Source organism: Chiloscyllium plagiosum, unplaced genomic scaffold (genome assembly GCF_037043375.1).
Source record: "Chiloscyllium plagiosum isolate Xiang-an unplaced genomic scaffold, Cpla_swu_hap1 HiC_scaffold_3, whole genome shotgun sequence".
Taxonomy (NCBI): Eukaryota; Metazoa; Chordata; class Chondrichthyes; order Orectolobiformes; family Hemiscylliidae; genus Chiloscyllium; species Chiloscyllium plagiosum.
Genome location: NW_028270141.1, coordinates 104173605 through 104191792, shown reverse-complemented (window position 1 = coordinate 104191792; position 18188 = coordinate 104173605). Strand labels below are relative to the sequence as shown.

Genomic DNA, 18188 nt, shown 5'->3' with positions numbered 1-18188 from the left:
GTTGCTGTGAGCTGTGACTTCTGAATTGATAAACCAGACACATTTTCCAAGTGAATCAGTCACTCTGCATTTCTTACAAATCAGTCGACTCTTCCAGAGAATGACAACTGAATCCCAAGGTCCTGGCTAACTGAAGAAAGATCATTTCAACATCTGAATTGGGAAGCAAAGCCCAGTGAATACATTTTCCAGTTTTTTCTACTTCTATCAATAACCTATTTTCTGAGTATGTTAGAGGGGAATAGAGTTTAGTTTATAGAGTTATATGGTTCATAGATATTTTCCAAACAAGCAGCCAGAAATATTATTACACACCTCTGCAGCAGATAGGATTTGAACCCAAGCCTCCTATGTTTACCTGTAGCTAAAGTCTAATTACTTCTAATAAATTATAGTTTGTGTGTAGTACAGTAACATTTCCATCAATCGTGGTTTGAAAATCAGGTAAATAGGAATACCTTAGAAACATCTTTAACATTTTGTACAATTCTGGGAATAGGGTAGCTTGGATTCTGGTGCACCACCCGAGTGGGTCAGAGCACTAAACTTCAAAAGTGTAAAGTGCTTTGAGATATCAGTGTTGTGAGAAACATCATATGAAGGCAAGTTTCTTTTGAGCATTTGCTAGTTTTGTTATAAAGATTTTTGGACTTTCCACATTCTTTGTGATAAAATATTTCCTCCTTTTTTAAATGCTCTGGCTCTTATTACAAAGCAGTTCATAGAATCATAGCATCCCTTTAGTGCAGAAAGAGGCCATTTGGCCTGTCACGTCTGCACCAACCCTCCAAAGATTATCCCACCCAGACCCAGCCCCACCCAATCATTGTAACCCCACATTTCCCATGGCTAATCCACATAACCTGCACATCTTTGGACTGTGAGAAGAAACCAGAACACCCGGTAGAAACCAGTGTAGACACGGGGAGAACATTCCAACTCAAGGACAATATACAAAATCCACACAGTCACCCAAGGCTGGAATCAAACCCTGGTCCCTGGTGCTGTGAGGCAGCAATACTAACCACTGAGCTGCCATGACCTCAAAAAAAAAGTGAACGGAGGCAATGTGTCCCTCGTCTCAAGCTGCCTCCACCACCAGACAAAACTTCTCTCAATCTGTACCTTTCCCACATCCTAAAAACATAAAGTTACTCATTTCCTTCTATGCTCCACTCCTTCCAAGACCAATAGACTCCTTTTGTTAAAAGTACAGTGATTTGAACTGTCCATTTGTGGTCTAACCAGACAATAGTCTCAATACTCCAGTTGTAGTTAACCAAAGCTTTGTATAATTGTGGCAAAAATTTCAATTCTTAATATTCTGGATACAAAGCAAACATTTCATCTGCTTTGTCTTTTGGATTATTTGATAATTCTCAGTCGAGGTTGTGTGTTCACACATGCCTTCGAGAAACAACTGGATTTCTGCTTATATTCACGATGTGGGTAGTAGGAACTTGCCCCATGCCACAGTTCTTACACCCACAGTGATGTTACAAAAGTGTCCTTTTGTATGTCCTGTCTCACAGCTCGTACACAGCATACCTTTAAGACACTTGCAGCATCAGTGCATGTGACCCAATGGTATAAAATTCTCACTGAATTGCTGTGACTGCAATGTATTAGTATATTCCAGGAGCTACAATATACATCTGTTGAATTTTTCAGGACAATGACTATTTCTTATGTTTCGGGAGCTAACTTAAGCATTGGCTCGTTAGGTACAAACATCTTGTTGAAAATACAAGATGAAATGTTGATTGCAAATTAATCTTTCCTGGATTTCATGCATTACGCTATATCCTTTTTGTGCCTGTTTTATGCAATGCCTAATGTTTGATTAATTTCTCTGGGGTATGTATATATCTTCTGCTGAGGATTGGGAGACTCCCCACAGAAATTTACCTGCTTTATCACCACTAAACTAGTGAAAGACAATCTAGGCAATGGGCTGGATAAAAAAGATAATGGGTAAAATGTTAAGCCCTTCCTGAGGGGATGTCTTTGGTGCAGTGATAGTGTCCCTTTGACTGGGCCAGGAGTTTTAGAATAATAACAACTCTGAAAAAGTTGATTAAACACTATCTAGGTGTTTCCTGTGGTGTTTTTGGAGGCAGGAAGGATATTTAATTGTAGCCAGATTGTGGCATTGGTATGCACAAATGCCACCACTTTCTGCCCCCATTAGAATTTAATTTGCCTCAAGTAAACTCCCTGAATGGACTTTCTGCCAGACCAGTTGAGGTTTTTAAGTGGCTGCTGTTAACGCAGTGACAGATGAGCGTGGTGAAATGTGCCATGCTCCTGGGTGTTCAATGAGGGTGGGAAAGAAGGTCTGTTCTGTCATTAAAAGGTACTTAAGTGTTTGATTGAGGGAAGCAATGTCAGGAAGGGCGGGCCTTCTGAAAACCACACCCCTCTCCTTGTTGCTGACATGCCACCTTCCCTCCCCCTCCTCCTTCCACCCCATGACCCCTCTCTCCCCTGTGAAATCCCTCTCACCTTTACTCACTTATGCCTGGGGTCACTTTTCACACCTTGGCCTCTCTTGGCTGCCATTCTGGCAACTGCCTGGCCTCCTCAGTGATTCGGCCACTCAAAGCTGCCAGCCTCTAATTGGCCAACAATAGCTGTGTTTTCCACCGGTGGGCTCTTTGATTCCAAAGAAAGCCCATTGTTGGCTACTTAAGTGCCCAACTGGCAGCCCTTCCCAAAGGAGACAATGTGGATCTCTTGCTAGTTCTCTCGTCAGCAAGCTACATCCATGGATTTCAGCAGTTCAAGAAGGCAGCTCATTGGCACTTTGTCAAGGGAGCTAGGGATAGGTAGTACATGCTGACCATGCCAGTGATATCCACATCTTGCAAATGAACAAGAAGAAAGCCCTAAGTGTGAATGGCCTGTGTGTGAGATGTTGTGGTCTACCTGTTGGAACTGTCTGGGTTACTGTGGGTGTGTTCACTGTCGCCAGTCCTTATTGGTAATGGTTTAACATATTGATACCAAATGTGAAAGAATACCCATATGATGTCTTTGGAGAAAGATAGACTCCAGTCCTAATAAACAGGATGGTTAGTTATAAATTTAACTTAATTTGTTATATTACAACAGAGATACATAAGAGTCATTTTTAAGACCTCAGGCTATATTTAACAGTAAATGCACATTACTGCTACTGAAACACTGTGGCAGTAACTTAGAGGTAACTGCCAGTAACAGAACTTTATATCCTGATGGGCAGGGTTTATCTTGTGATGTCAGACCATCTTTTCAGGTACTAACTGACTTATACAATACTGAGAGGACACTGAGATTGTGCTCCTTTATGTTGGCCTCCATGGAAATAGTCTGTTGCTTGCCAGGTTTACACATTGGGTAGAACCGCCTAGATGGCAAAATACTCAATGGCCTTTTATGGAGGAATACAGGAAGAAATCAGGAATTCACAGGGAATGAACGGAGGAGTTAACAATATGTCCGAACTGATCTCTGTCGTGTCAATATTTTCATTATACTGTTTCCATCAAATTTTGATAACTATTACTTGGATTACCAAATTGTTGTTCACTTCATCCTCCCACTTTCAGTTTACATTTCAATTCTTTTTTTTGAGAGGTGGATATTGTCCAGAACCTTAATGAGTTGAGTAATCATTAATCTCTGGCTAAAGATTCCTCCTGTACCTAGTAATTATTTTCTCCTCCAGAATATTTAACCTTTGCTATTTCTTTTCTGAGGTTTTAATTACAGTTGATGTTTTTTCTTGATGACTGATTGATTGACTGATTACAGTGTGACCTCAAAGTACATGGAGATTTTGAAGCCCTAGGCAAGGGCAGGGTGTTTTTTAAAAGATAAAGATTTGCATATTTTGACATAAACATGTAATGCAGCTGTTGACTGAAGATAGTAAAGAATAAAATACGCTGACTTGCCATTATATGACATCTTTTATAAACTCACCATGTCGCAAAGAGCTTCACCGTCAATTGAATATAAAAGTTGCAAAATACTGACATTGGTGCTTCCCACTTTAAATCTTTTCATGGAAATAGTTGACTCTTACTTTTCATCTGTACACAGGTCTTTTAGTTTTACTAAAACATAAATGGGACAGTCAGTTAGTACTAATCCTAGCATTGTTAATGCATACTAACCCCCATTCGTAGCAGTGGGCCTGGCCACTGGCCCCCGGGACTTTCCTGTTGCCATGGTTTCATTCCCTGCCTCTTGTTGGTGAGATTGTTGAATGAAGCAGCTTTGTGACACTTAAATCTGCATGGCTTGAGGCTGTATCTGCGAGCTCTGCTTTGTTTGCGAGCCAGAAGAACTGGTGACTCAACCTACTACAACAAAAGTGATCGGCCTCTGCTGTTCGTGAACTTTGATCTCTGATTAAATCACTCTCACCGAGCACTACGTTATGACAAGATAACCTTTCTCAGATGAATCAGTTATTTACTTGATTCCTCCCCAAAATGTAATCTGTCTTGTTTTGACATTTTGCATTAAACAATTCCTAAACTTTGAGACTGGGGACAATAGTGAATTCTTTAGTGAATGCTAAGACCTTTGCCTGTAGCCGATTGTAGATTTGGAAGCTGATAAGCTAATTTACTTGACTGTATAGTCCTGCATATAAAGATAATCAAAATGCTACATTACAAATGACCTTTTTTAACAGTATTGAAAACATGTTCCTAAGTGAATTAAACCACCTGTAGTAACTTATATTAAATGTTATCACTGCCAATCTATAAGTCAAGGTTTGTATATTCAATAAATTTGTGACATTTCTATAAATAGCTACTATAATACTTTCTCCTATGGGATAGACAGATGGGGAGAACCAGGAGAAAATCTTGTTTGTAAAAGGAATAAGAATGAAGAAACACTCTTCAGTGTTACAACAAGGAATAACAAGCCAAACAAATCAGTTTATGACTGGATTCACAATGTAGTGAAATTAAAATATTCAATGAAACTCAACATAGGGTCATACTGAACAGGCTGGGGCTGTTTTCCCTGGAGCGTTGGAGGCTGAGGGGTGACCTTATAGAGGTTTACAAAATTATGAGGGGCGTGGATAGGATAAATAGGCAGTTTTTCCCTGGGGTCAGGGAGTCCAGAACTAAAGGGTGAGAGGGGAAAGATATAAAAGAGACCTACGGGGCAAGGTTTTCACACAGAGGGTGGTACTTGTGTGGAATAAACTGCCAGAGGATGTGGTGGAGGCTGGTACAATTGCAACATTTAAAAGGTATTTGGATGGGTATATGAATAGGAAGGGTTTGGAGGGATATGGGCCGGGTTCTGGCAGGTGGAACTTCAAATTCTCCAACCCTGGCAACATTCTTGTAAATCTTTTCTGAACCCTTTCAAGTTTCACAACATCTTTCCGATAGGAAAGAGACCAGAATTGCACGCAACATTCCAACAGTGGCCTAACCAATAACCTGTACAGCGCAACATGACCTCCCAACTCTTGTACTCAATATTCTGACCAATAAAGGAAAGCATACCAAATGCCTTCTTCACTATCCTATCTACCTGCGACTCCACTTTCAAGGAGCTATGAACCTATACTCCAAGGTCTCTTTGTTCAGCAACACTCCCTAGGACCTTACCATTAAGTGTATACGTCCTGCTAAGATTTGCTTTCCCAAAATGCAGCACCTCACATTTATCTGAATTAAACTTCATCTGCCACTTCTCAGCCCATTGGCCCATCTGGTCATGATCTAGTTGTAATCTGAGGTAACTCTCTTCGCTGTCCACTACACCTCCAATTTTGGTGTCATCTGCAAACTTACTAACTGTACCTCTTATGCTCGCATCCAACTCATTTATGTAAATGACAAAACGTAGAGGGCCCAGCACCGATCCTTGTGGCACTTCACTGGTCACAGGCCTCCAGTCTGAAAAACAACCCTCCACCACCACCCTCTGTCTTCTACCTTTGATCCAGTTCAGTATCCAAATGGCTAGTTCTCCCTGTGTTCAATGAGATCTAACCTTGCTACGCAGTCTCCCATGGGGAACCTTGTCGAACGCCTTACAGAAGTCCATATAGATCATATCCACCTCTCTGCCCTCATCAATCCTCTTTGTTACTTCTTCAACAAACTCAATCACATTTGTGAGACATGATTTCTCATGCACAAAGCCATGTTGACTATCCCTAATCAGTCCTTGCCTTTCCAAATAGATATACATCCTGTCCCTCAGTATTCCCTCCAACAACTTGCCCACCACCGACATCAGGCTCACTGGTCTATAGTTCCCTGGCTTGTCCTTACCACTCTTCTTAAACAGTAGCACCATGTTTGCCAACCTCCAGTCTTCCGGCACCTCACCTGTGACTATCGATGATACAAATATCTCAGCAAGAGGCCCAGCAATCACTTCTCTAGCTTCCCACAGAGTTCTCGGGTACACCTGATCAGGTCCGAGGGATTTATCCACCTTTACCTGCTTCAAGACATCAAGTACTTCCTCCTCAGTAATTTGGACATTTTGCAAGATGTCACCATCTATTTCCCTACAGTTTGCCCAACTGTTCCTAACCAGACTCTTCAAATAACAGATCTTGGATACTAAGTTTATAACTTAAGCAAAAATTAATAATGTTTTAATTAATACTTTAACTTCAGCAGGAAAAAGATAAACAACAAAACAATCCAATCATTATTCTGGATTAGTGGTGCTGGAAGAGCACAGCAGTTCAGGCAGCATCGAAGGAACAGCAAAATCGACATTTCGGGCAAAAGCCCTTCATCAGGAAATCTAATCATTATGTCTGATTTATACCTAATGTTCTTTGATCATAACCCCAGTCTCACTCACTCTCACAAACATACAAACACACAAACAGTACATGTAGTTCAGGGATAAGTTACAAAGAGAAGTAAAAGAATTATAATTTGCCAGTTCAATTAAACAGTTTCAAATCATGAATACCAAATCTTCAGGCAATCCTTGGATAATGAGTTGTTCACAGTCACAACCTTGTAAGTAATTTCTAAGTTACTAGTGATTGCAAACAGTTTCATAAATTTCCAGAATTGTTTACAGATTTCCTATACACTGGAATTCTTTTAGAGTCATAGAGATGTACAGCATAGAAACAGACCGTTCAGTCCAACCCGTCCATGCCGACCAGACATCCCAACCCAATCTAGCCCCACCTGCCAGCACCCGGCCCATATTCCTTCAAACCCTTCCTATTCATATACCCATCCAAATGCCTCTTAAATGTTACAATTGTACCAGCCTCCACCACATCCCCTAGCAGCTCATTCCATATACCTACCACCCTCTGCGTGAAAAAGTTGCCCTTGAGGTCTCTTTTATATCTTTCCCCTCTCACCCTAAACCTATGCCCTCTAGTTGTGGACTCCCCAACCACAGGGAAAAGACTTTGTCTATTTATCCTATCCATGCCCCTCATAATTTTGTAAACCTCTATAAGGTTTATCAGCCTCCGATGCTCCAGGGAAAACAGCCCCAGCCTGTTCAGCCTCTCCTTGTAGCTCAAATCCTCCAACCCTGGCAACATCCTTGTAAATCTTTTCTGAACCCTTTCAAGTTTCACAACATCTTTCTGATGGAAAGGAGACCAGAATTGCACGCAATATTCCAACAGCGGCCTAACCAATGTCCTGTACAGCTGCAACATGACATCCCAACTCCTGTAGGAGAAAGTGAGGATGCGCTTTTCCAGCACCGCATCTCCTCCACTTCTCGCTCCTCCGCCCTTGAGCCCCGCCTCTCCAATTGCCACCAGGACAGAACCCCACTGGTCCTCACCTACCACCCCACCAACCTCCATATACATCGTATCATCCGTCGTAATTTCTGCCACCTCCAAACGGATCCCACCACCAGGGATATATTTCCCTCCCCTCCCCTATCAGCGTTCCGAAAAGACCACTCCCTCCGTGACTCCCTTGTCAGGTCCACACCCCCCACCAACCCAACCTCCACTCCCGGCACCTTCCCCTGCAACCACAAGAAATGCAAAACTTGCGCCCACACCTCCCCCCTTACTTCCCTCCAAGGCCCCAAGGGATCCTTCCATATCCGCCACAAATTCACCTGCACCTCCACACACATCATTTACTGCATCCGCTGCACCCGATGTGGCCTCCTCTATATTGGAGAGACAGGCCACCTACTTGCGGAAAGTTTCAGAGAACACCTCTGGGACACCCGGACCAACCAACCCAACCACCCTGTGGCTCAACACTTTAACTCCCGCTCCCACTCCACCAAAGACATGCAGGTCCTTGGACTCCTCCATCATCAGACCATAGCAACACGACAGCTGGAGGAAGAGCGCCTCATCTTCCGCCTAGGAACCCTCCAACCACAAGGGATGAACTCAGATTTCTCCAGTTTTCTCATTTCCCCTCCCCCCACCTTGTCTCAGTCCCAACCCTCGAACTCAGCACCACCTTCCTAACCTGCAATCATCTTCCTGACCTCTCCCCCACCCCCACTCCGACCTATCACCCTCACCTTAACCTCCTTCCACCTATCGCATTTCCAATGCCCCTCCCCCAGGTCCCTCCTCCCTACCTTTTATCTTAGCCTGCTTGGCACACTCTTCTCATTCGTGAAGAAGGGCTCATGCCCGAAATGTCGGTTCTCCTGCTTCTTGGATGCTGCCTGACCTGCTGCGCTTTTCCAGCAACACATTTTCAGCTCCAAACTCCTGTACTCAATACTCTGACCAATAAAGGAAAGCATACCAAATGCCTTCTTCACTATCCTATCTACCCGCGACTCCACTTTCAAGGAGCTATGAACCTGCAGTCCAAGATCTCTTTGTTCAGCAACACTCCCTAGGACCTTACCGTTAACTGTATAATCCTGCTCAGATTTGCTTTCCCAAAATGCAGCACCTCACATTTATCTGAATTAAACTCCATCTGCCACTTCTCAGCCCATTGGCCCATCTGGTCCAGATCCTGTTGTAATCTGAGGTAACCCTCTTCGCTGTCCACTACACCTCCAATTTTGGTGTCATCTGCAAACTTACTAACTGTACCTCTTATGCTCACTTCCAAATCATTTATGTAAATGACAAGAAGTAGAGGGCCCAGCACCGATCCTTGTGGCACTCCACTGGTCACAGGCCTCCAGTCTGAAAAACAACCCTCCACCACCACCCTCTGTCTTCGACCTTTGAGCCAGTTCTGTATCCAAGTGGCTAGTTCTCCCTGTATTCCATGAGATCTAACCTTGTTAATCAGTCTTCCATGAGGAACGCCTATTGCTCTACCCTCATCAATCTTCTTTGTTACTTCTTCCAAAAACTCAATCAAGTTTGTGAGACATGATTTCCCACGCACAAAACCATGTTGACTATCCCTAATCAGTCCTTGCCTTTCCAAATACATGTACATCCTGTCCCTCAGGATTCCCTCCAACAACTTGCCCACCAGCGAGGTCAGGCTCACCGGGCTATAGTTCCCTGGCTTGTCTTTACCGCCCTTCTTAATCAGTGGCACCACGTTTGCCAACCTCCAGTCTTCCGGCACCTCACCTGTGACTATCGATGATACAAATATCTCAGCAAGAGGCCCAGCAATCACTTCTCTAGCTTCCCACAGAGTTCTCGGGTACACCTGATCAGGTCCTGGGGATCTATCCACCTTTGTGCGTTTCAAGACATCCAGCACTTCCTCCTCTGTAATTTGGACATTTTGCAAGATGTCACCATCTATTTCCCTACAGTCTATATCTTCCTTATCGTTTTCCACAGTAAATACTGATGCAAAATATTCATTTAGTATCTCCCCCATTTTCTGTGGCTCCACACAAAGGCCGCCTTGCTGATCTTTGAGGGGCCCTATTCTCTCCCTTGTTACCCTTTTGTCCTTAATTGGATAGAGAACTGGAGAGAGTAAAAATCTGCAACCAGTCCCAAAGTTTCCAATATCAGTCCGTACCTGCCAAAACCAGTGAGAGCAGGTTTTTTTATTTTTAAAATTTTTCAATATTCTCTGTGGTTTGCTGCTTAGCATCAGTCCTTCCTTGACTGACCAACTCCAGCTGCCAGTCCTCGGAATGGCAACATACAGTCTCAACTTGTGACTTTGTTCCTTCAGTTAGTAATTAAGATACATTTACCTCCAGTTACTAACAGCAAACATCTGTGTCTGTTCTCCCTTAAAACAAACAACTTTTCAAATCTTAAACAGTGGTGCTGGTGGGTTTGCATTTTGGTGGTGGAGTTATAGGGCTGTGTGCAGGCTCTTTTCTGGAGCTCACCCACTTCAATCTGCTTTTCTTTTCTTTTACATCTGCTTCTGCTCTTTTCTTTCGCTTTATTTTCCTTTTCTTTTGGTTGTATTTTGTGGCGGGTCAGTTGATGGCACCAGTGCGGCATAGGGAGCTGGCTGCATTGCGGAATGGTTAACGTGGCTTCTCCCAGTGATAGGAGCCCACCATCAGTGAGAGCTAAAAATCACACAACACCAGGTTATGGTCCAACAGGTTTAATTGGAAGCACACTAGCTTTCGGAGCGACGCTCCTTCATCAGGTGATTGTGGAGGGCTCGATCGTAACACAGAATTTACGATCGAGCCCTCCACAATCACCTGATGAAGGAGCGTCGCTCCAAAAGCTAGTGTGCTTCCAATTAAACCTGTTGGACCATAACCTGGTGTTGTGTGATTTTTAACTTTGTACACCCCAGTCCAACACCGGCATCTCCAAATCATCAGTGAAAGCGTTCTCCTGGCGTTCAGAGCCGGTGGCAACAGCAGCAGTGAGGACGTCCTCCCAGCGTTCGGGGCCAGCAGGAGCCAAGCTCCTCCAATGATCGGGGATGGCGGTGCCAGCAGCAGTGGACTCTTCAAGGTGGCGGCATCAGCAAGGAGACATTGCAGCCAAATCAGGGTTCTCGGCCCATTGACAGCGTGGCCTGACAGTGGAGCAAGGGACTCTTGGTTGCAGGGCGAGTGTTCGTTCAGCGGCATCAGTGAAGTGGCCCCAGTGAGCGAAGAGATGGCACCTAAAGTGGGGCAACTCTTACATTGGTGGGTGCAGTGCAGGTGGTAGCAAGGTAATTGGAGGTCTCCCTTGAGGATTGGTGCCAGTGTGAGAAAGACTGATGTTCTGAACTTTTTATTTCTTTACTTTTCTAATTTATTCCTATAGCCGATAATGCTGGACCATTTATTTCTTCACTTTTCTGTTTTTTTGGTTTCCTAAGAAATTGATCTTAAGTATCTGTATCTCGGTGCATTTGTACCTAAGATGGAGTTATAATGCGATAACTGTAAACTATGTAACTGTGTAAGCTGTGACAATAAGGTTAATTCAATTCAACAGCCTTAATCGCATTCTCAGCCACCAAAAAATCTGAAAAATATAAAACAAAAGTAAAGATCTCTGTCATAGACTTTGTGATTTGCAAAAGAAGGAATAGTGATATGAGAAAAATCTCTTTCATACAGCAAGTAATGAGGCTGTAGAATGCACTGTCTGGAAATGTGGTGGAGACAGATTCAGGTTGAGGCATTCGAAAGGACACAGGGCAATTATTGGGATAGAAATAATGTGCAAGGGTTATGGAAAAAAGCAGGAGATTGATGTTAATTTGAAAAACTGGTGCAGTACAATGGGCTGAATGGCCCACTCCTGTAGCATGAGACTTCTGTAAAATTACTTTACAATTTGTAATAATGTAGCACTTTTAACATGGAAAATAAATCTATGTACTTCACAAATGTAGGAGTGAAAACCATGAGTTTAGTACAGTAAATCAGTTAAACTTGTATGGTGAACCTAACTAAAATGTAAAACACATTCTATCAAACTGGGAAGTGAAATTAATAAATTGTGTGCCATTTCTATTGTGTTTTCACACAACATTGAGTCATACAGCATGGCCCAACTCGTCCATGCCGACTGGTTTCCGAGACCAAACTAGTCCCATTTGCCTGCTTTTGGCCCCTATCCCTCTAAACCTTTCCTATCCATGTACCTGTCCAAATGTCTTTTGAATGTTTTAATTGTACTCACCACTATCTCTGGCAGCTTGTTCCATATATGCAGTGTGTGAAAACGTTGTCTCTTAGATCCCATTTAAATGTTCCCCTCTCACCTTAAACCGATGCCCTCTAGTTTTGGACTCCCCTACCATTGGGAAAAGACCTTGGCTCTTCACCTTATCTGGGCTCCTCATGATTTTATAAACCTCTAAATGTCACCCTTCAGCCTCCTATGCTCCAGTGAAAAAAGTCCCAGCCTATCTAGCTTCTCCTTAGAATTCAAAATCTCCAGTCTCGGTAACATCCTTGTAAATCTTTTGTGCACTCTTTCCAATTTAGTATCACCCATCCTATAGCAGGGAAACCAGAATTGTACACAGTACTCCAGATGTGGTCTTACCAATGTCTTGTACAGCCATAACAACTCCTGTACTCAGTGCTCTGACTGATGAAGGCAAGTGTGCCAAACGCTGCCTTCACCTTGTCTACCTTTGATGCCACTTTCAAGAGACTATGTACCTGCACCCTAGGTCTCTCTGTTCAACAACACTGCCCGGGTCCCAACCATCAACTGAATAAGTCCTGCCCTGGTTTGTCATTTGTCTGAATTAAACTCCATCTGCCATTTCTTGGCCCACTGGCCCAATTGATCAGGATCTTGTACTATTAGATAACCTTTTTCACTGTCCATTATACATCAATTTTAGTGTCATCCACAAATGTACTAGCCATGCCTCCAATATTCTCATCCAAGTCATTTATATAAATGAACAGCAGTGGACCCAGCACAGATCCTTGCGGCACCCCACTGGTCACAAGCCGCTAGTCAGAACAACAATCTTCTACCACCATCCTCTGGCTCCTACCGTCAAGCCAGTTTTGTATCCAAATGGCTAGCTCTCCCCGAATTCCATGTGATCGAACTTTATTAACCAATCTACCATGTGGAACCTTGTCGAAGGCTTTGCTGAAGTCCATTTGGACAATGTGTGCTTTTCTGCCATCATATATCTCCTTGGTCACCTCTTCAAAAAAAAATAACCAAGTTTCTGAGACACGATTTCCCATGCACAAAGCTATGCTGACAATCCCTAATCAGTCCTTGCCTTTCCAAATGCATGTCGATCCTGTCTATTAGAATCTCATCTAACAGGATACCCACCACTGATGTCAGCCTCTTTGGTCTGTAGTTCCCTGGCTTCTCCTTGCAGCCTTTCTTAAATAATGGCACAACAATAGCCTTCCAGTCTTTCAGCACCTCACCCGTGACTGTCAATGATACAAATATCTCTGCTAGGGACCCTGCAATTTCTTTCCTAGTACACCACAGTGTCCTGGGATGCTCTTGATCAGGTCCTGGAGATTTATCTACCTTTGTGTTTTAAGACCTCCAACACCTTCTCTTCTGTAATGTGGACTCTTTTCAAGACATCGCTATTTATTTCCCAGCATTCCCTAGCTTCCATATCTTTCTCCACAGTAAATATGCAGTGATTTCTTTTGTAATGCCAACTATTTGCTAATAACATTTGGAAAACAGGTTTTTTTGTAAAGCAGTGGACCTTTAGTTTTCTTGATTTCACTCCCTCATCTTTCACGGTTGATATCTGCTGCAGGTGGGACTTGAACCTGGGTCTCCTGCTCTAAAGGCTGGCATACTACCACCATACCACAAGAGCCCTTCGAATTGGAACATCTTGATATTTTCCAGTCAATCTGCTCAAGGCTGTTATTACACTCCTCTGGAGCAGGTGGGACCCGAATCTGGTAGGGAAGCTACTGCCACAGCACAAGAACACCTAAAGAAAATATCTAGTTATTTTAATCAACTTGTTTTGGACACACTTCCAGGGCAGGTGGAGACTTATCTAGAGGTGCTGTTACATACAACTGAACATTTCTTTTATCACCAGATCATGCAACTTCTCTAAATGACCAACTTACATGCAAAGCCTGCAAAGGGCATGCAAACCAAACAAAAAGGGAAGGGAGAAGGACCTGAGTCAAAATAGAGTTGGAAAATAGAAATGTCTAGTTTTTCAAATTTAACCAATTTTGCTAATCAGTCAGTTCAGAGACGCCATTACACCTCTGGAGCAGGTGGGAGTTCCACCCTGGCCACTCAACCCAAGGGGTAGTTAAGAGTCAACCACATTGCTGTAGGTCTGGAGTCACACATAGGCCAGACTGAGTAAGGATAGCATTTCCCTTCCCTAAAGGATTTTAGTGAACTGGGTGGGATTTTCCTGACAATGGTTTCATAGTCATCATTTGCCACTTTGTTCCAGATTGTTAAAGAACTTCCATGGTGAGATTTGAACCCTGGCAGCCAGAGGGTTACCAGGGTCTCTGGATTAATAGTTTAGCCATAAGACTATGAAGTCACTGCCTGCCCACATGCTTTATTGACAGAGCCACCAACAATTTATATTTTAAAAAATGCCTTTCATTCAGCAAATCATCCATTCAAAACCTGAGCAGGAAATAGTAGACCACTCTAACGTAAGATATTCATTAATCAAAAATAATACTTTGGAAATTATTCGATCAGAGACAGATTTTGTGAACAGAAAAACAGAATTAATGGCCTGGATTTTTTTCGATCAGTGTCAGGAACCTTACTTATATTGTTAGAAGTATGTTATCAGTGGGGTGGCTTAGTGGCTAACACTGCTGCCTCACAGCACCATGGACTTGGGTTTGATTCCAGTCTTGGGTGATTAACCATGTGAAGTTTGCTGTGGCTGTGTGTGTTTCCACTGAGTAAACAAAGAACAAAGCCCTTTGGCCCTTGATGTTGTGTCATCCTTTTATCCTATTCCAAGATCAAACTAACCTACATACCCAACATTTTACTATCTTCCATGTGTCTATCCAAGAATTGCTTAAATGCCCCTAATGTGTCTGACTGTACTACTACTGCTGGTAGTGCATTTCATCCACTCTGTGTAAAGAACCTGTCTCTGACCTCCCCTAAACCTTCCTTCAGTTACCTTAAAAATATGCCCCCTCATGATAGCCATTTTCACCCTGGGAAAAGTCTCTGGCTATCCACTCTTCCTCTCATCATCTTGTACACCTCTATCAAGTCACCTCTCATCCTTCTTTGCTCTAATGAGTATAGCCCTAGCTCTCTCAACCTTTCTTCATAAGACATGCCCTCCAGTCCAGGCAGCATCCTGGTAAATCACCTCTGCACCTTCTCTAAAGCTTCCATATCCTTCCTGTAATGAGGTGACCAAAACTGAACACAATATTCCAAGTGTGGTCTAACAGGTCTTTACAGAGCTGCAGCACAGCTTTGTGGTTCTTAAACTCGATCTTCCTGCTAATGTAAGTCCACACACCAGATGCTGTCTTACCAACCCTATCAGGTTCGGTGGCAACTTCGAGGGATCTATGGATGTAGACCTCAAGATCCCCTCTGTTCCTCCACACTGCCAAGAATCCTGCCTTTAACCCTTTAATCTGCATTCAAATTTGACCTTCCAAAATGAATCACTTCACACTTTTCAAGGTTGAATTCCAACTGTCCCTTGGGTGTTCCGGTTTCTTCCCACAGTCCAAAGATGTGTGGGCAAGGTGGATTAACCATGGTAAATGCTGGGTAACAGGGATAAGATGGATTTCTGGGTCTGCGTGGGATGGTTTTCAGAGGGTCAGTGACGACCCAATGGGCCAAATGGCCTCTTTCTGTACTGTAGGGAATCTATGATTCTATACAGACCAACCCAGAGAAGCTCGCAGACAGCAGTGAAGCAGGTCACTTTTTTTTAAGTAAGAGATGTGCTGTATTTTGTTGTTTAAATGTTGTGCACCCACAGCGACAGCTCTGAGAAAAGGCAAATAGATATTACAACTGTGCGGGTAAGGTTGCACAGGGAAGGGAAGTTAGGCTGGTATGTTGCTGAAGGTTTAGGATTTTTACAATTTATTCTTGGATATTTTTGGATTCTTCTGGATATTTTTGGTATTCTTTTGGGCATTTATACATGGGAGTCACTGGCAAAATCAGCAATTGCTTGCCATCTCTAACTGGTAAATGAACTGAGGGAGTGCTGGATCATTTCAGAGGACAGTTTAAGAGTCAACCATATGGCTGTGGATTTACGTGTCAGGTAAATGTTGAGTAATTACCATAAGGAAGTTATAATTTCCTGGCTGTTCTCTTTGTAGTCAACTGTATGGGATTTCCACATGATCCTAACTCAAATTTATCCTGCTGGTTATTGGAATATTGGAATATAACATAATATATATGTTATTTCTAGCTGATGACATTCATTAAAACAGTCCAAAGATAGAAAAGTGTCAGATTTTAAGCAGATCCAGAATCAGGGGACAGGGTAAGGGAGAGGCAAGTATGGAACAAAAGGAAAGGTCAAAAATAGAGTATATGACAGGAGAGATTAAATCATAAATAACTTTTTTAAAATATCATGATAGCACGTGGCAAATTGAGGAGCTGTAAGTGAGAACAACAAAATCATTCTTGCAACTGTTGGCAAGAAAAGTTGGCTTAATAGCTGTGGTCAGAAATTGTTGGATTCATGTTGAGTCTGGAAGGTTGTAAAATACGCAAAAGATAAATTTGCTGTTTCTCTTGATTCTTTTAAGTTCCATGTAATAGTGAAATAGTTTAAGATCAGAGGGAAGAATTAAAATAACAAGTGGCTGATAGCTTACAGATTGAATGATCACGTTAACACAGTTATACCAGCCTCTGGTTAGCAATCACTGGCAGCTAGTGGTTGGGGTAGTTCACTGCCACTAACCCTCCTTTCTACTATTTTAAATGAACAAATCAAACAAAATTAGTATAGGCAGCCCCTCGAACATCAAAATTTCAAAAACTTATACATTTGAATTGAAATATTATTTTGTACCAGTGCTGACTTGTCTTGGAAGAGCTCCTTCTTTCTATGCTGTATCTAAGGGTCTGTCTAATTATCTGTAGTGGATAATAGACCATTAGGGAAAATTTGCATCTATAACCATCTATAGTTTATTGTATATTAGCAACAGGGACAATTAACATTAACTAATTAGACATCAGTCTGTAAGGGCATCAGATCATTATTTGAATAAGAACAGTATGCAAGAATATAGAAAAGAAAGCAGGAGATTCACGCTAGATGATGATGTTCAATTGAAGAGCTGGTGCAGGCATGTTTGGCCAAATGGTCTCCTTTTGCAACATACTAGCTTTGTAATTTTGTGAAAATGGGCTGCGTGTATCATGTCTGTTTGCATTGGGACTTTATGTAAGACTAACTGTTCCTTCGTTCAAAGACATTGTGACTTTATCAGATCGGATAATAGAGCTAATATAGTACCAACATTAACTCTTTCAGAACCATTTCTTTACACGACAGCAGACACCCAATTTGTATTCCCTTAGGTAGAGGAAAGTGCATCATGATCAGTGAATGCAATATATTAAATTTAAGGAAGCAAATCACTGTTTCACTGGAAAGGAATGTTCTGGGGCTTTGGATTCTTTGTATAGCAAGGCATTAACTGGAGGGTTATCACTAAAAGACTGAAAAGTAATGTCAGAAATATGTTTTTACACAGGGATTGGTTTGAATATGTAACTCTACCATACGCCATTGTTGAAACGTTATCATTTTTCATTGTCCAAATTAACATACAGGCAACCATTTGATGAAGTACTGAAGGTTAATCCTTGTTTGTGGAACTACACTTCAGCCAGCAGTCAGTAAAGGAAAATCTGAACAACACATTAGTCAGAAATTTTGGTTACAACTTGTTAAAGTTTCAGAGGACTTTACAGGAGCATAATCAGATGAAATTTGACATCAATCCAGGAAAGGAACTATTAGGAGGAGTGGCTAAAGACATAATTCAAATGACTTCATCTTGAAAATACAATCCTGGCCAGTTTCCCACATTCTATTCTCTTTAAACTTGTGATCAACTGCTTCTTTGTAATTTACATCAGGTCTCAATTCCCTGTTATGGATCCTGGTTTAGTAATGTCTTGATTTTAGGATTTTTACTCTTGTTTTCAACTCCCTCAAGCCCCCCACCCCCGTCTGTAGCTTCACAAACCTCTCCAGTATCTCTGCTGGTCTCATTCTGGTCTCTTATGATTCCCTAAATTTAATCATTGCATCTTTGGTTACTGTGCCTTTTGTTATGAAGTTGAAGGAGTA

At 42.3% G+C, this 18188-nt stretch overlaps 1 protein-coding gene across 14 annotated transcripts in view; it reads left to right on the top strand.

The window, feature by feature from the left end:
• Positions 1-18188, top strand: part of ankrd6b (ankyrin repeat domain 6b) — a 245297-nt gene that overhangs the window by 113463 nt on the left and 113646 nt on the right. The window contains exon 2 of one of the 14 annotated variants that reach the window (XM_087982254.1): positions 13626-13760. The exons of 12 other annotated variants lie outside the window; for them this stretch is intronic. The gene's annotated coding sequence lies outside the window, so the exon portion shown is untranslated. Of the gene's footprint in view, positions 1-13625; positions 13777-18188 lie in introns of all 14 variants that reach the window. One more of the 14 variants, XM_087982257.1, reaches the window with a different exon arrangement.